The sequence below is a fragment of the Ahaetulla prasina genome, chromosome 3, assembly GCF_028640845.1.
Source record: "Ahaetulla prasina isolate Xishuangbanna chromosome 3, ASM2864084v1, whole genome shotgun sequence".
NCBI lineage: Eukaryota > Metazoa > Chordata > Lepidosauria > Squamata > Colubridae > Ahaetulla > Ahaetulla prasina.
In genome coordinates, this window is record NC_080541.1 from 185,442,410 (window position 1) to 185,462,248 (window position 19,839).

Here is a 19,839-nt window from a genome sequence, read left to right on the forward strand (position 1 = left end):
GTGTAAACAAATATGACAATTAAGGGTGAACCACAGACATATTGTGTTGTAGAGTTTACAGGTGGCAGCATCTGTTTGACCTTACCTGAACGTGGAAGGTAAGTAGGATTAGGTTTGTCTAATTCATGGCAGATTGCTATCTTATGGTTATTAAGACAGCTACTTGAAGTCAGCAGGAGTCAAAGCAATTTATTTTAAAAAAAATAATAAACAGATTTCCCCCCACAATACAGCAGCACAATGTATTCACAATACATTATGAATATTTTATGTGAATTTCCTGTCCAGTGTCTATATGTAGGGTTGCAACCACAGTAGAATAATTTGAGATAATGTAGCCCAACATTTGACTTAGCTGTGTGAAAACTTATTTAAGTCACACATCATAAAGTCATTGTAAATGGCCTTGATATTGTCATTCTCTTGTTGCATGAACTACATTTCTTTCAAATAACAAATTAAAATTGTGAGGATGTAATGAAACAAAATTGCTGAATGAAGAATAAAAACAAGGAGGCAGAAGACCTTGCTTGAATACATATAAAAAGAGTGATTGAATTTGTGCAAATATGTTTATTGTGCAACACTTTCCATACAAAATTTCCCTCTGTGTGGTATCCCTTTTATTTCTTTCCCAGGAGAAATGTTCTTAATAGTAAAATTCTGTTGATATTTCAAGTGCAACTTGATGAGTCAAGATCAGATCAAGATCTAAATCCTGATTCTAATTTTTATCCCTTCCAAACTAAAGAGATTACTGTATGATATTTGTCAAAAGATCTGATCTTTACTGAGATTATGGTTTGACTTCCTCTTTGATCTACTCTTATATAATGGCAATATTCATACTCAACAAACAGATGGGACATGTTGAAACCATCGGCTAGTTTCAACTAGTACTAGTACTATAGCAAATAAATATACATTCACATGCAAGAAGCTCTTAGGGAAAGCTTTTCCAGTTAACTGCCCCATGCAGTGCTTAGACAGCCAGATGAAGTATATATTTATTGTCTTGGTCAGCATCATAGGCAAATGAGAGAACATAACTACAGGAAAACAAATATCCCCAGAGCCTGTAAATCCCCTAAATTATTTTTATGTCACTCTAAGCACATAAGAAGTAGAGATTTAAAGGGCCAATACAGGGCCAAGCAATGCTTTAACTTTGGCAAAGCTAAGTTGCCTAGGGACGATAAAAATGGTAAATGTGATGGCAGTTACATTCAAATATAGGAGGAATCAAACTTTGGGTTGTTTGCAAAAAATGTTTTGTTAGGAAGAAAAGGGAAGGAGATAGCTTCAAATCAGTTATGTCTTCAAGTGAGGACGACCCTTTCGCTTAGACTAGTACTTTTTTTTTTTTTTGTTTACATTTTTATCCCGCCCTTCTCCGAAGACTCAGGGCGGCTTACAGTGTGTAAGGCAATAGTCTCATTCTATTTGTATATTTACAAAGTCAACTTATTGCCCCCCCCCAACAATCTGGGTCCTCATTTTACCTACCTTATAAAGGATGGAAGGCTGAGTCAACCTTGGACCTGGTGGGACTAGAACCTGCAGTAATTGCAGGCAGCTGGTTTTAATAACAGGCTTCTTACAGCCTTGAGCCACCACGGCCCTCACTAGTACTAGCCATCCAGTCACCAATGTGTTGGAGGGTGGGGGCAGTGGCTAATAAGCACTTGGCCTCTTGAACATCCGTTGGATTGCCTAAGGATGATGCTTGTGAAAAAGTAAGTTGCAATCAGATTGTGCTTCTAAATTGCTACCTGCGTTGGAATGATGTGGGAGGGATGTAAACAAACCATTGTAATGGCCTATACTCTATTTAGAGAAACAGCCAGTTCTTCTATCTCCGATCAGGGCAGAGATGAAATCCATTTTTTTTTTACTACCAGTTCTGTGGGTGTGGCTTGGTGGGCGTGGCAGGAAAGGATACTGCAAAATCACCATTCCCACAGGGGTCAGCCAGAGGTGGTATTTGCCGGTTCTCCGAACTGCTCAAAATTTCCCCTACCCATTCTCCAGAACCTGTCAGAACCTGCTGGATTTCACCCCGGATCAGGGGCAGGCATTCTTGGAGGCATTGGAGCATTGTGACTTTCTGAAAGAGGGCAATGCATAGCCAAAAATGACTCGTTTCTTTTTTGCCAGTGATTTTGGCTGTGTATTTCAACCGTCTCAAATGCCTTCTGCATGACATATCTGTGTAATGTTCGTGTAACAGAGCTGATGATTAATAAAAGTTTACAGGACCTGCCTTGGCAATTTTATTACAGTATTGTATTGCATCCAGTCTGTGTTTGTGTAGAAGTTAAACAGAGTCCAAAACTACAGTTTTTATTAGCAGATATTTCCACAGAAACGTCCAAAAAAGTCACTAGATTCCTCTCCATGGCAGTTGCCATCAAAAGTCAGTGGGCTCAACCCCACCCAGGCCTGGATTGGCCAAGTGTCATTTATGGGTCTGATATGTATTTTTCCAATGTCAGCTACTGCCTTATTCTTATTCTTATTTTACTTTTTGAATGTATCCCTAAATTATTTTTATGTCACTCTAAGCACATAAGAAGTAGAGATTTAAAGGGCCAATACAGGGCCAAGCAATGCTTTAACTTTGGCAAAGCTAAGTTGCCTAGGGACGATAAAAATGGTAAATGTGATGGCAGTTACATTCAAATATAGGAGGGGAGGTTTGAAAATATGCATAATAAATGAGAAAATCGGGTTGTCTGGACACCAGAAATATTGAAATGAAAACAAATATCCCCAGAGCCTGTAAATCCCTAAATTATTTTTATGTCACTCTAAGCACATAAGAAGTAGAGATTTAAAGGGCCAATACAGGGCCAAGCAATGCTTTAACTTTGGCAAAGCTAAGTTGCCTAGGGACGATAAAAATGGTAAATGTGATGGCAGTTACATTCAAATATAGGAGGGGAGGTTTGAAAATATGCATAATAAATGAGAAAATCGGGTTGTCTGGACACCAGAAATATTGAAATGAAAACAAATATCCCCAGAGCCTGTAAATCCCTAAATTATTTTTATGTCACTCTAAGCACATAAGAAGTAGAGATTTAAAGGGCCAATACAGGGCCAAGCAATGCTTTAACTTTGGCAAAGCTAAGTTGCCTAGGGACGATAAAAATGGTAAATGTGATGGCAGTTACATTCAAATATAGGAGGAATCAAACTTTGGGTTGTTTGCAAAAAATGTTTTGTTAGGAAGAAAAGGGAAGGAGATAGCTTCAAATCAGTTATGTCTTCAAGTGAGGACGACCCTTTCGCTTAGACTAGTACTTTTTTTTTTTTGTTTACATTTTTATCCCGCCCTTCTCCGAAGACTCAGGGCGGCTTACAGTGTGTAAGGCAATAGTCTCATTCTATTTGTATATTTACAAAGTCAACTTATTGCCCCCCCAACAATCTGGGTCCTCATTTTACCTACCTTATAAAGGATGGAAGGCTGAGTCAACCTTGGACCTGGTGGGACTAGAACCTGCAGTAATTGCAGGCAGCTGGTTTTAATAACAGGCTTCTTACAGCCTTGAGCCACCACGGCCCTCACTAGTACTAGCCATCCAGTCACCAATGTGTTGGAGGGTGGGGGCAGTGGCTAATAAGCACTTGGCCTCTTGAACATCCGTTGGATTGCCTAAGGATGATGCTTGTGAAAAAGTAAGTTGCAATCAGATTGTGCTTCTAAATTGCTACCTGCGTTGGAATGATGTGGGAGGGATGTAAACAAACCATTGTAATGGCCTATACTCTATTTAGAGAAACAGCCAGTTCTTCTATCTCCGATCAGGGCAGGCATTCTTGGAGGCATTGGAGCATTGTGACTTTCTGAAAGAGGGCAATGCATAGCCAAAAATGACTCGTTTCTTTTTTGCCAGTGATTTTGGCTGTGTATTTCAACCGTCTCAAATGCCTTCTGCATGACATATCTGTGTAATGTTCGTGTAACAGAGCTGATGATTAATAAAAGTTTACAGGACCTGCCTTGGCAATTTTAGCTGCTGTTAGGCAAAAACATTTTATACATGAGATTTTATTACTAGTGACAGGCAGAAGAAAAAGGAACAAGAGTTCCCCTCCCCACTTTCCCAATTTCTGAAGAAAGTGATTAAAACTGTCTGGCCTCTTTTCTGGATTTTTAAATTTAACTTAAATTGTGGGGGCGGGATAAAATGGTAAATGTGATGGCAGTTACATTCAAATATAGGAGGGGAGGTTTGAAAATATGCATAATAAATGAGAAAATCGGGTTGTCTGGACACCAGAAATATTGAAATGAAAACAAATATCCCCAGAGCCTGTAAATCCCCTAAATTATTTTTATGTCACTCTAAGCACATAAGAAGTAGAGATTTAAAGGGCCAATACAGGGCCAAGCAATGCTTTAACTTTGGCAAAGCTAAGTTGCCTAGGGACGATAAAAATGGTAAATGTGATGGCAGTTACATTCAAATATAGGAGGAATCAAACTTTGGGTTGTTTGCAAAAAATGTTTTGTTAGGAAGAAAAGGGAAGGAGATAGCTTCAAATCAGTTATGTCTTCAAGTGAGGACGACCCTTTCGCTTAGACTAGTACTTTTTTTTTTTTTGTTTACATTTTTATCCCGCCCTTCTCCGAAGACTCAGGGCGGCTTACAGTGTGTAAGGCAATAGTCTCATTCTATTTGTATATTTACAAAGTCAACTTATTGCCCCCCCAACAATCTGGGTCCTCATTTTACCTACCTTATAAAGGATGGAAGGCTGAGTCAACCTTGGACCTGGTGGGACTAGAACCTGCAGTAATTGCAGGCAGCTGGTTTTAATAACAGGCTTCTTACAGCCTTGAGCCACCACGGCCCTCACTAGTACTAGCCATCCAGTCACCAATGTGTTGGAGGGTGGGGGCAGTGGCTAATAAGCACTTGGCCTCTTGAACATCCGTTGGATTGCCTAAGGATGATGCTTGTGAAAAGTAAGTTGCAATCAGATTGTGCTTCTAAATTGCTACCTGCGTTGGAATGATGTGGGAGGATGTAAACAAACCATTGTAATGGCCTATACTCTATTTAGAGAAACAGCCAGTTCTTCTATCTCCGATCAGGGCAGAGATGAAATCCATTTTTTTACTACCAGTTCTGTGGGTGTGGCTTGGTGGGCGTGGCAGGAAAGGATACTGCAAAATCACCATTCCCACAGGGGTCAGCCAGAGGTGGTATTTGCGGTTCTCGAACTGCTCAAAATTTCCCTCTGTGTGGTATCCCTTTTATTTCTTTCCCAGGAGAAATGTTCTTAATAGTAAAATTCTGTTGATATTTCAAGTGCAACTTGATGAGTCAAGATCAGATCAAGATCTAAATCCTGATTCTAATTTTTATCCCTTCCAAACTAAAGAGATTACTGTATGATATTTGTCAAAAGATCTGATCTTTACTGAGATTATGGTTTGACTTCCTCTTTGATCTACTCTTATATAATGGCAATATTCATACTCAACAAACAGATGGGACATGTTGAAACCATCGGCTAGTTTCAACTAGTACTAGTACTATAGCAAATAAATATACATTCACATGCAAGAAGCTCTTAGGGAAAGCTTTTCCAGTTAACTGCCCCATGCAGTGCTTAGACAGCCAGATGAAGTATATATTTATTGTCTTGGTCAGCATCATAGGCAAATGAGAGAACATAACTACAGGAAAACAAATATCCCCAGAGCCTGTAAATCCCCTAAATTATTTTTATGTCACTCTAAGCACATAAGAAGTAGAGATTTAAAGGGCCAATACAGGGCCAAGCAATGCTTTAACTTTGGCAAAGCTAAGTTGCCTAGGGACGATAAAAATGGTAAATGTGATGGCAGTTACATTCAAATATAGGAGGAATCAAACTTTGGGTTGTTTGCAAAAAATGTTTTGTTAGGAAGAAAAGGGAAGGAGATAGCTTCAAATCAGTTATGTCTTCAAGTGAGGACGACCCTTTCGCTTAGACTAGTACTTTTTTTTTTTTTGTTTACATTTTTATCCCGCCCTTCTCCGAAGACTCAGGGCGGCTTACAGTGTGTAAGGCAATAGTCTCATTCTATTTGTATATTTACAAAGTCAACTTATTGCCCCCCCAACAATCTGGGTCCTCATTTTACCTACCTTATAAAGGATGGAAGGCTGAGTCAACCTTGGACCTGGTGGGACTAGAACCTGCAGTAATTGCAGGCAGCTGGTTTTAATAACAGGCTTCTTACAGCCTTGAGCCACCACGGCCCTCACTAGTACTAGCCATCCAGTCACCAATGTGTTGGAGGGTGGGGGCAGTGGCTAATAAGCACTTGGCCTCTTGAACATCCGTTGGATTGCCTAAGGATGATGCTTGTGAAAAAGTAAGTTGCAATCAGATTGTGCTTCTAAATTGCTACCTGCGTTGGAATGATGTGGGAGGGATGTAAACAAACCATTGTAATGGCCTATACTCTATTTAGAGAAACAGCCAGTTCTTCTATCTCCGATCAGGGCAGAGATGAAATCCATTTTTTTTTTACTACCAGTTCTGTGGGTGTGGCTTGGTGGGCGTGGCAGGAAAGGATACTGCAAAATCACCATTCCCACCCCACTACAGGGGTCAGCCAGAGGTGGTATTTGCCGGTTCTCCGAACTGCTCAAAATTTCCCCTACCCATTCTCCAGAACCTGTCAGAACCTGCTGGATTTCACCCCGGATCAGGGGCAGGCATTCTTGGAGGCATTGGAGCATTGTGACTTTCTGAAAGAGGGCAATGCATAGCCAAAAATGACTCGTTTCTTTTTTGCCAGTGATTTTGGCTGTGTATTTCAACCGTCTCAAATGCCTTCTGCATGACATATCTGTGTAATGTTCGTGTAACAGAGCTGATGATTAATAAAAGTTTACAGGACCTGCCTTGGCAATTTTAGCTGCTGTTAGGCAAAAACATTTTATACATGAGATTTTATTACTAGTGACAGGCAGAGGAAAAAGGAACAAGAGTCCCCTCCCCACTTTCCCAATTTCTGAAGAAAGTGATTAAAACTGTCTGGCCTCTTTTCTGGATTTTTAAATTTAACTTAAATTGTGGGGGCGGGATAAAATGGGGATGGGAGTAGAATATAAGCTGTTTCCATTTGAATTCAATTCTTAAAGTCTCTTGGAATTTTCAAAACACCACTGAATTTCAAAGGCACAATCTTGGAATCCTTAGCAATGAGATGTTGGGTGGCTGCGTGTATCCCATGAATGTCACACTCCTGGTCTAGAAGCCTAGAGTGGCTTCTACCTGTTCATAATAGCAGAGGCAGCTTCTGTGGTCTCAGATATAGGCTTTTTCTGGGAAACTGGATGCTAAGAAAGAGGGGAGAAAAAGAGCAGGCTATACTGCAATGCCTGGAGCCCAAACTTTTCTCCACAAATATTAAAAAAAACAAAACCAGAGGATGTGGGCAAGAGGAACAGTTTTGTTTAATATTGCAAAGAAAATGGTCCTAACAAAGCCAAGAGTGTTTTTCTGAATTACATTTGGAAGTTGGGGACAAGGAAGTATTAACTGGATCAGAACTGGCTGGGATGTACATCCTCTGCATGGTCTGACACCCATTATCTGTCACCTGGCTGATCTGGAATTACATTTCTTCCCAGTTTTTCAGGAAGGAATGGTCATATGCAGTGGTGGGATTCAGCCAGTTTGTACCACTTCTAGAGACCCAGTTGTAACTTTCTGAGCAGTTTGGCAAACTGGTTGTTGGAATAAATCATTAGGGCAGAGAACCGGTTGTTAAATTACTTGAATCCCACCACTGGTCATATGACAAATAACCCAAGTGGTGATCACTCTGTGATAGGATTTGGCTAGCACTGCTATACTATCCTCTTGTGGATAACAGCCAAAACCTTCTCTGCTCTAGTTCAATCTGGCACGTTCTTTCACTTAAGGCAATCATTGCTTTCTGCCTCCACTGCTAATTCTGAGTTTTCCAACAGAACAGCAATAAAACACACCTTTTTCTTTTCCACTGCACAGCCTTTCTCCTGGTTGGTCAGGGACCAGATTGGCGTCTGCTATGGAGTGCAGTGAAATGGCCTCCGAGGCCAGTCACTTGACTTGCTTCTCATCTCCAATGGCCTCTGTTGGTCACCTCCCCTTAGCAAAAAAAAAAAATGGTTTCCTCCCCTATAACAAGCTGAACATTGAAAAAGCATGGAAACACATGGCACTGAAATGCGCCAAGCCAAAAAGAAAAATAAATCCATGGGAGATGAAGACTTTTGTTTAATCACCAGGCTGCACTGGGCTGTCTCTGTTAAAGCAGTGCCAGCACAGAGAAGGCTGCAGTCTATTAAACTTCCTTTGAGAGCCTGCCAGAGTGACAACAGCTGGAAGAAATTAACATTTCAGATCCATCAGCCAACTTTGCTGCTTTTCCCTCCAGAAAACAAATGGCTTGACAGCTATAGTCTTGGCAGTTTCGCCTTGTCCTGCTCACTTCAGACAATTGCTGGCGTGATTTTGCATTTCTAAGATTCTCTTAACTTCTATCACCTTCTCCTCAACCTGCAAAGAGAACAAATAACCAGGAAAAAAAACAACAATCCAGTAAAGGGATTGAAAAGTCCTTATAGGTCTGCTTTCACAGAAGCCATGCTTCTGTGAAATCTGCACTGACATGAATAAACAGGTACCAAGGGAGATTTATAGCCTAGGCGAAGAAGCAAACAAAACATTAACAAGATTTCCTCAGTACTTCAAGCCCACTGAAATATCAACTACTTTCTCTTCAATAACTCAAAAAAGTTAAGAGAATTGGTCATGACGTTGTATTTATTACTTTAGAAATATTTATTTCGATTCTTTTTCTGAGATGGCTTCCAAGAGTTGCTAACAGATGAAGCACATTATAGTGGAAATTTAGTTAAAAATAATCATGCTGTATGCAAATTAAAATACAGTATTAAAAAATTAAGAAACTTGGAAAAAAAAGAAAACTAAAACATCTTTACCCAATTCCAAAGAGAAAATTATAGTGTCACTGAATGAATTTCTTAAGGAATAAATTCTAGAACATTTTGACTTTGATCAACTCAGGTTTCTTGCCTTCACCTCTTTTGAAGAAGTTAATATTTCAGGTAGCAGAAAAAGAACATCAGTAAAGAAGCTGGGTAAGGTGGACCTAGTATTCAATGATTTGCAGACAAAAATTGTTCTTTATTAGCTGTGCAGCCTTACATCCAGCAAAAAACTGAAATGTTTTTAATTGTATAGTAATAGTGTGGAATCATGTGGGATGATAATGTCCTCAAAGCTTTCCACTAATCAGCACAAAAGGATACACTTGAACATGGACTTCTGACCCTAACCTCTTACATTCTACAGGTAGTCCTCAACTTACAACCAGTTACCATATTTTGTGACCATCTGAAGTTATGATGAACCCCAAAAATGAAACCAACAACCCAAATTTAAAGTTCCAACATTCAGGGATTCCTGCAGTGACATGAACACATTTTGATGCTCAGCAAAATACTACATCTACAGCTGTTTTCAATATTCTGTGGTCATATGATCAAAAATTACATTTTTCCCGAAAAGCAGCATTTGCTTCCAGTGTCTGGGAAAAATGCCCCAGAGCAAACAATGGGTTTTCTTAGTTACTTCTGCATTCACTTAATCACAGCCATAAAAAAAAGGTTATGAAATTGAGAATGGTCACATGGTGACCTGTTTTATGACTGCCATAACTTATTGCACGCTCAATTACAGTCATAAGTTGAGGACTACCAGTATCCATTGTTTCATTCTGGCTGGAGCTTTTGACCATAAGAGTATATTCAGTGGCAAGACAAAATATATTCAACAGCCATAAATAAAGCATTCTTTGCCTCTTTCTATTTTTAAATGGCAATATTAAATCCTGCTTGAGGAAATGCAATAAATAGAATTATCTTAAGAAATAAGTAAATCGTGCTTTTAAAAGAGAGGTAATTTGTCTTTGCAATTTAAAGATTTACATTTTACCTGATTTATCTTCACCTCCAGTGAAGGTAAAGGCTTTAGTTCTGTCTTAAAAACCCTTTGCATTTTTATTGACTAGAAGTGGAAGAATTCCAAATCTGATCTGCATTGCTTTCTGCCTCCCCTGCTAATTCTGAGTTTTCCAACAGAACAGCAATAAAACACACCTTTTTCTTTTCCACTGCACAGCCTTTCTCCTGGTTGGTCAGGGACCAGATTGGCGTCTGCTATGGAGTGCAGTGAAATGGCCTCCGAGGCCAGTCACTTGACTTGCTTCTCATCTCCAATGGCCTCTGTTGGTCACCTCCCCTTAGCAAAAAAAAAAAATGGTTTCCTCCCCTATAACAAGCTGAACATTGAAAAAGCATGGAAACACATGGCACTGAAATGCGCCAAGCCAAAAAGAAAAATAAATCCATGGGAGATGAAGACTTTTGTTTAATCACCAGGCTGCACTGGGCTGTCTCTGTTAAAGCAGTGCCAGCACAGAGAAGGCTGCAGTCTATTAAACTTCCTTTGAGAGCCTGCCAGAGTGACAACAGCTGGAAGAAATTAACATTTCAGATCCATCAGCCAACTTTGCTGCTTTTCCCTCCAGAAAACAAATGGCTTGACAGCTATAGTCTTGGCAGTTTCGCCTTGTCCTGCTCACTTCAGACAATTGCTGGCGTGATTTTGCATTTCTAAGATTCTCTTAACTTCTATCACCTTCTCCTCAACCTGCAAAGAGAACAAATAACCAGGAAAAAAAACAACAATCCAGTAAAGGGATTGAAAAGTCCTTATAGGTCTGCTTTCACAGAAGCCATGCTTCTGTGAAATCTGCACTGACATGAATAAACAGGTACCAAGGGAGATTTATAGCCTAGGCGAAGAAGCAAACAAAACATTAACAAGATTTCCTCAGTACTTCAAGCCCACTGAAATATCAACTACTTTCTCTTCAATAACTCAAAAAAGTTAAGAGAATTGGTCATGACGTTGTATTTATTACTTTAGAAATATTTATTTCGATTCTTTTTCTGAGATGGCTTCCAAGAGTTGCTAACAGATGAATCACATTATAGTGGAAATTTAGTTAAAAATAACCATGCTGTATGCAAATTAAAATACAGTATTAAAAAATTAAGAAACTTGGGGAAAAAAAGAAAACTAAAATATCTTTACCCAATTCCAAAGAGAAAATTATAGTGTCACTGAATGAATTTCTTAAGGAATAAATTCTAGAACATTTTGACTTTGATCAACTCAGGTTTCTTGCCTTCACCTCTTTTGAAGAAGTTAATATTTCAGGTAGCAGAAAAAGAACATCAGTAAAGAAGCTGTGTAAGGTGGGCCTAGTATTCAATGATTTGCAGACAAAAATTGTTCTTTATTAGCTGTGCAGCCTTACATCCAGCAAAAAACTGAAATGTTTTTAATTGTATAGTAGTATGTAGAATCATGTGGGGTGATAATATCCTCAAAGCTTTCCACTAATCAACACAAAAGGATAGAGTTGAACATGGACTTCTGACCCTAACCTCTTACATTCTACAGGTAGTCCTCAGCTTACAACCAGTTACCATACTTTGTGACCATCTGAAGTTATGATGAACCCCAAAAATGGAACCTACAACCCAAATTTAAAGTTCCAACATTCAGGGATTCCTGCAGTGACATGAACACATTTTGATGCTCAGCAAAATACTATATCTACAGCTGTTTTCAGTATTCTGTGGTCATATGATCAAAAATTACATTTTTCCCGAAAAGCAGCATTTGCTTCCAGTGTCTGGGAAAAATGCCCCAGAGCAAACAATGGGTTTTCTTAGTTACTTCTGCATTCACTTAATCACAGCCATAAAAAAAAGGTTATGAAATTGAGAATGGTCACATGGTGACCTGTTTTATGACTGCCATAACTTATTGCACGCTCAATTACAGTCATAAGTTGAGGACTACCAGTATCCATTGTTTCATTCTGGCTGGAGCTTTTGACCATAAGAGTATATTCAGTGGCAAGACAAAATATATTCAACAGCCATAAATAAAGCATTCTTTGCCTCTTTCTATTTTTAAATGGCAATATTAAATCCTGCTTGAGGAAATGCAATAAATAGAATTATCTTAAGAAATAAGTAAATCGTGCTTTTAAAAGAGAGGTAATTTGTCTTTGCAATTTAAAGATTTACATTTTACCTGATTTATCTTCACCTCCAGTGAAGGTAAAGGCTTTAGTTCTGTCTTAAAAACCCTTTGCATTTTTATTGACTAGAAGTGGAAGAATTCCAAATCTGATCTGCATTGCTATCTTATAACGTCTTGTGGGAACAGAAGCACTTTGGTTCCTGTAATATTTAACACAAGGCCAAATTGGCAGACTGACGTCAAGGTTGGGCCAAACTACAATCTGTTTGGAAACTTTAGCCTCTCAGCACAGCCTTGAGAGAAAATAAACCATAGTTTTATAAATTCTGTTTTGCTATTAGACTTGAGGAGAACAAATGCAAGTTATTTGAAGTTAAGTCTGGTTGGTGCAAAAATGAACATTCTGGGGTTCTCCAGAATTTTTAGACTTCAACTCTCATCAGCCCAAGCCAGCAATGACAAGAATTTGTGGGAGGTATAGCTTGAAACTTCTGGGTGATGCCAACTTTTCTATCCCTGTAGGTGAAGAGAAGTCTGAAATATAATGAGAATACAGGCCAAAAAAATGAGTACTTCTGAGAATGTTATGGGAAATTTTATCCAAAGACATATGTAAGAATTTATTCTCACTCCAGAAACAGATCAGTTCCTAAGTGTGACTGTCCTTGGCCATCATCTTCAATTGCAAACTGGCAGATTGTTTTGGTGAATTTTCCCAGGAATTTAGCCTCCATATCTCTGTTAACACTGAATTGCTCTGAAAATCTGACCCAGCTGATAAAATGCTACCAGTGCATGTCTGGCTATTTGGTTCATAAGACCATATAACATGTAAGGGACCCATACCCATAACTCTCTCTAATCCGTGGTGGCACAATGGTTAGAATGCAGTATTGCAAGCTAATTTTGCTGACTGCCAGGTATTTGGCTCATGGTTGACTCAGCCTTCCATCCCTCCGAGGTGGGTAAAATGAGGACCCAGATTGTTGGGGCCAATGTGCTGACTCTGTAAAACCACTTAGAGAGGGCTGTAAAGCACTGTGAAGCGGTATATAAGTCTAACTGCTATTGCTAGGCCAGGGCCTGGGGGAAAATCCAGGTTTTAAGGCCTCTTTTAAATAAGGTCAATGTGGGGGCAAGCAACTCTCTGAGATACTCCAGAGGGCATGCGAAAAATAGGAGGCTTAGGGGTTTTTTAATTGGCTGTTTTAATAGATTTTTAAGGGGAATTTTAAAGGGGATTTTAAGGGGAGGAAACCGACGGGCTTGGGTTGGGGGGTGGGAGGGAAGGGGTGGGTGTTGGGGGTAACCCGTCGGGGGGGAGTCCAGTTCCTGCGCATGCTCGTGGCGGGGGGTTGGTGGGTCCGAGGGTCATGGGGGGAGTCGGTGTTCCATTGGTCGAGGGTGGTGCTATTTCCACGGTAAGGGGGAGGGGCAGATATGGCGGAAGTGGGGGCTCATATCGCGTTAGGGGTCGGCGCTCGATGCTTACAGGCGATCGCGCGCCCCGAGCCCTCAAACTTCTCCCGTTCCCCGGATGGTCAGGATCCTCAGGGCCCTGGCCTTCGGCTGATGTTATGCAATGCACGGTCCGTGGCCAATAAGGCCCCCCTAATTCACGATCTTATTCAGGGGGGTGCCGCGGACCTTATGGGCGTTACGGAGACCTGGTTGGGCCCAGAAGGGGGCGTGCCCCTTGTTCAGATGTGCCCACCGGGTTTCCGAGCATTTCATCAGCCGAGGGGCCAGGGTAGGGGTGGTGGGGTGGCGGTTGTGATTAGAGAGTCTAGAGCCGAGGGAGACCACTGTACCTCAGATTGCCGGGTGCGAATCCCTCTTTGTGAGATGGGGTCATAGATGTCAGATGGGCTTGCTGGTCACGTACCTGGCTCCTTGCTACGTGACAGCTGCCCTGCCCGAGCTCCTGGAGGTGCTTGCTGGGGTGGCAGTTGAGACCCCCAGACTTTTAGTCATGGGGACTTTAACTGCCATCGTCCGCTCGCCATCGACGGTAGCTCGGGAGTTCATGGCTTCCATGACGGCCTTGGACCTGACCCAAGTAGTTGATGGCCCTACTCACGTTGGGGTAGCACTCTGGACCTGATTTTTGTCTCTGGTCAGTGGTTGAGAGATCTGGACTTAAAGGAAATAGTCATTGAACCTTTGTCATGGTCAGATCACTCTCTTCTTCGTCTGGACTTTCTGACCGCCATTCACCACCGCAGGGAGACGGAGCCGACACGCTGGTTCCGGCCCCAGGCGCCTGATGGACCCGGAGGGGTTCCGGACGGAGCTTGGGCCATTTCCTGAGGGTCTGGCACACGGCTCGGCTGAGGAACTTGTTGCGGCCTGGGAGCGGGCGCGGCGGGGCCTTAGACCGGTCGTGCCTTTGCGGCCTCTGACCCGGCGCAGGTCCCAACCAGCTCCTTGGTTCTCCGAGGAGCTGAGAGGATGAAGCGCCGGAGAAGACGCCTAGAGAGTTCCTGGAGGTCTAGCCGTTCAGAAGCTGATCGGACACTAGTGAAGTCCTATACTAGGGCTTACCTAGTGGCAATGAGGGAAGCGAGGCGTACCTACGCCTCCTCCCTCATTGCATCGGCAGATAACCGCCCAGCCGCCCTGTTTCGGGTGACCCCCTCCCCCCTTCCCCAAAGGGGGCGGGATGGCCCGTTGCAGGACGTGCTGAGGAGTTTAACGGTTATCTATACGATAAAATCGTTCAACCGGGATGGTTTGGACCAAGATTGCGGTGATACGGGTGAGACGGCTGAGGGTGGTCTTGGTGACATTGTATGGGATGAGTTTGACCCTGTCGCTCCCGAGGACATGGACAGGTTGTTGGGGAGGCTGAATGCCACCACATGTTTACTGGACCCGTGCCCCTCCTGGTTGGTGCTGGCCACGCAGGAGGTGACACGAGGCTGGCTCAGGCGATTCTGGCGCTTCTTTGGTGGAGGGTGTCTTTCCGGCCGCCTTGAAAGAGGCGGTGGTGAGGCCCTCCTCAAGAAGCCTTCCTGGACCCGCTGTTTTAGGTAATTATCGTCCGGTCTCCAACCTTCGCCGGCGGCGAAGGTTGTAGAGAGTATGGTGGCATATCAGTTTCCTTGCACCTGGATGAAACTGTCTATCTAGACCCGTTCCAGTCCGGTTTCCGCCCGGTTACAGCACGGAGACGGCTTTGGTCGCGTTGGTGGATGATCTCTGGAGGGCCAGGGATAGGGGTTGTTCCTCTGCCCTGGTCCTATTAGACCTCTCAGCGGCTTTCGATACCATCGACCATGGTATCCTGCTGCGCCGGTTGGGGGATTGGGAGTGGAGGCACCGTTTATCGGTGGTTCTCCTCCTATCTCTCCGACCGGTCGCAGTCGGTGTTGACAGGGGGCAGAGGTCGGCCCGAGGCGCCTCACTTGTGGGTGCCGCGGGGTCGATTCTCTCGCCTTCTGTTTAACATCTACATGAAGCCGCTGGGTGAGATCATCAGTGGTTTCGTGTGAAGTACCAGCTGTATGCGGATGACACCCAGCTGTACTTTTCACACCGGACCACCCCAACGAAGCTATCAAGTGCTGTCCCGGTGTCTGGAGGCCGACGGGTCTGGATGGGGAGAAACAGGCTCAAGCTCAATCCTCCAAGACAGAGTGGCTGTGGATGCCGCATCCCGCACAGTCAGCTAAATCGCGGCTGACCATCGGTGGCGAGTCACTGGCCCCGATGGAGAGGGTGCGCAACTTAGGCGCCCTCCTGGATGAACGGCTGTCTCTAGAAGATCATTTGACGGCCGCTCCAGGAGAGCGTTCTACCAGGTTCGCCTGGTGCGCCAGTTGCGCCTTTCTGGACCGGGAGGCCCTATGCACGGTCACTCACGCCCTCGTGACGCCTCGCCTGGATTACTGCAACGCCTCTACATGGGGCTCCCTTGAAGGGCATCCGGAGGCTACAGTTAGTCCAGAATGCGGCTGCGCGGGTGATAGATGGAGCCTCGTGGCTCCCGTGATAACACCCATCCTGCGCAGGCTGCACTGGCTACCTGTGGCCTTCCGGTGCGCTTCAAGGTTTTGGTGACCACCTTTAAAGCGCCCATGGCATAGGGCCGGGTTATCTACGGGACCGCCTACTGCGACCAGATACCTCTCACCGACCCGTGCGCTCTCACAGAGGGACTCCTCAGGGTGCCGTCAGCTAGGCAGTGTCGTCTGGCGCCCAGGAAGGGCCTTCTCTGTGGGGGCTCCGCCCTCTGGAGCAGGCTCCCCAGGACTCCGCCAACTTCCGGACCTTCGAACCTTCCGTCATGAGCTCAAGACACATTTATTCATCTGTGCAGGACTGCCAGGTATTTGGCTCATGGTTGACTCAGCCTTCCATCCCTCCGAGGTGGGTAAAATGAGGACCCAGATTGTTGGGGCCAATGTGCTGACTCTGTAAAACCACTTAGAGAGGGCTGTAAAGCACTGTGAAGCGGTATATAAGTCTAACTGCTATTGCTAGGCCAGGGCCTGGGGGAAAATCCAGGTTTTAAGGCCTCTTTTAAATAAGGTCAATGTGGGGGCAAGCAACTCTCTGAGATACTCCAGAGGGCAGGTGCTATGATAGAGAAGGCACATGCCCTAGGTCCTAACAGTGTTGTTTAATGGATGGAGTCTGAAGTTAAGCTGACTTTACCTGATTGTACAAGATGACCAGAAACTACAAAAAGTAGATGCTCGGTCAAATAACAAGACCTTAAGCTGTGAAAGACTTCATAAGAGCATCTTGAATTGTATCTGGAAGCTTACTAGCAACCAAATAAAGCAGAGATGCTGCACAAAAATGCTATGGCATTCCTATGGCTTCCTGTGCCACTGTATTCTGGACTAGCTGCTCCTTCTGAGTATCACATATTTTGCTGAAGAATAAATGTAATATATTCCAAGGTCCAACACTGCTTCGTTTTTTTCATTTAAGATCAGTGTTGCTGCTTCCTTCCAGTCATGACTGAGAGCTTTCCCAACTGCCTAGGATTGGATCCAATTCTTTGGGAGTTTGAGGAAAGTTGTTCTAAATAAACAACAAGGAAATGATTTAAATTTCTCAGGCGGCTTAGTGATATTGCAAGCTTGTTTGAATAATGATTGGGTTTTATTGTTGTGGTTATAAAAATAAACTCATATAATAAATAACATAATTCTCCCCATCACAAAATAAAATGTTGGTTGTTGTAGCTTAGTTCACATTGGTTATCCTGAACTTTTGTCCACCAAATTGGCATTCATTTCCTGTTATAAAACTTATCATTGCTTTGTGACATGACTAGCAACAGATGTTTCCTACCTTTATCATTGTGCTTATTTGCTTTTTCACTGTTGAAAAGCTATGTGACCTCTGCTTATGTCTCACATAAGCTTTAATTCCACCCTCTAACTTTATGAATCCCACCCTCAATTTTCATATAATTAAATTTCACCCCTAAATGGCCAGTTAGACCCTTTATGAATATGAGACAAGAAAAAAATCTTTGCATTGATACATATATTCAAGTTTAGAATTCCAGATTTGTCTGATGATATAATAGTTAATAGCTCAAGTGCTGTTTCTTTAGTTCCTATATGTAAAGAATAGTTGGTATAGCAGAGTGAGAGAAGATTAAAAAAGTAGAATAGAATAGAATAGAATAGAATAGAATAGAATAGAATAGAATAGAATAGAATAGAATAGAATAGAATAGAATAGAATAGAATTTTTTTATTGGCCAAGTGTGATTGGACACAAAAGGAATTTGTCTTGGTGCATATGCTCTAGGTGTACATAAAAGAAAAGATATGTTCATGAAGAATTCTAAGGTACAACACTTAATGATAGTCATAGGGTACAAATAAACAGGAAACAATCAATATCAATATAAATCATAAGGATTCAAGCAACAAAGTTACAGCCATCAAGGAGATGGGTGATGGTAACGATGAGAAGATTAATAGTAGTGCAGATTTAGTAAATAGTTTGACAGTGTTGAGAGAATTATTTGTTTAGCAGAGTGATGGTGTTCGGGAAAAAACTGTTCTTGTGTCTAGTTGTTCTGGTGTGCAGTGCTCTGTAGCATCGTTTTGAGGGTAGGAGTTGAAACAGTTTATGTCCAGGATGTGAGGGATCTGTAAATATTTTCACAGCACTCTTTTTGATTTGTGCAGTATACAGGTCCTCAGTGGAAGGCAGGTTGGTAGCAATTGTTTTTTCTGCAGTTCTAATTAACCTCTGAAGTCTGTGTCTGTCTTGATGGGTTTCAGAACCAAACTAGACAGTTATAGAGGTACAGATGACAGACTGCCACATATCCTGACTGTCTCAGTTTCCTCAGGTTTATCCATTGTGGCCTATCTATTGCTTGTAATAAGCCAGAATGAAGTAGCCATGAAAATACACTTTATTGATGTCATGGGATTCCTACCTACAACATGTCAAATCAAATACTGGTACATATTTGTAGACCAACATAAACCTATAAGACAGAAAGAGTAAAAAGAAGCCATTCAGAAAATTTCATATGGAGAGACCAATTTTTGAACCTGTTCCTTCATACAAAACCAGAACTTCCATCACAATGTGTAACATTCATTCTATTACAATTTGAACCCAGATTCCCTAATTCTATATTACCAGATTACTAACAGGGACTGTAGGATGTATGACATATTATATTTAAATATTATCATATTCCCTGTAGTTTGGCAAAAAGGCATTCCCTCATGTGTCAATGTGATGGTAGTGTAAATCTCCATTCTGTTTTACTAGGGTTTTTGGATTTCATGACATTGATAAGATCTGGGGAAAATCAGATCAGATTCACCAGAACCGTATTTAGTTCTCTTTTAAAACAATCTGCAGAGATGAAACAGTGCAGGGAATAGGTAGTGTTTCAAGAATCTTTTGGAATCAGTTAAATAAGGAATTTCGTTGGCCTTGTCAATTTCACCAGAGATCAGAACATGGTGTTTTATCACTTTAGAATTTGTCACATCATGAGCAAAACTAAATTCTGATATGTGATTTTAAATTCTGCATTGCTGTCAATTGCTCAGATCCTTATCAAATATGGGGCTGAATATTTTCATGTAATATACAGGTTTATAAGAATACAGATTCAAATCCAAGGCAAACCATTCAATATAACAATTATCCAAGTCTATGCCCCAACCACTGGTGCTGAAGAGGATAAAACTGACTGGTTCTATGAAGCCCTATGGCACCTTATAGAATTAACACCAAAAAATGATATCCTTATCATCATGGGAAAATACACTTTATTGATGTCATGGGATTCCTACCTACAACATGTCAAATCAAATACTGGTACATATTTGTAGACCAACATAAACCTATAAGACAGAAAGAGTAAAAAGAAGCCATTCAGAAAATTTCATATGGAGAGACCAATTTTTGAACCTGTTCCTTCATACAAAACCAGAACTTCCATCACAATGTGTAACATTCATTCTATTACAATTTGAACCCAGATTCCCTAATTCCATATTACCAGATTACTAACAGGGACTGTAGGATGTATGACATATTATATTTAAATATTATCATATTCCCTGTAGTTTGGCAAAAAGGCATTCCCTCATGTGTCAATGTGATGGTAATGTAAATCTCCATTCTGTTTTACTAGGGTTTTTGGATTTCATGACATTGATAAGATCTGGGGAAAATCAGATCAGATTC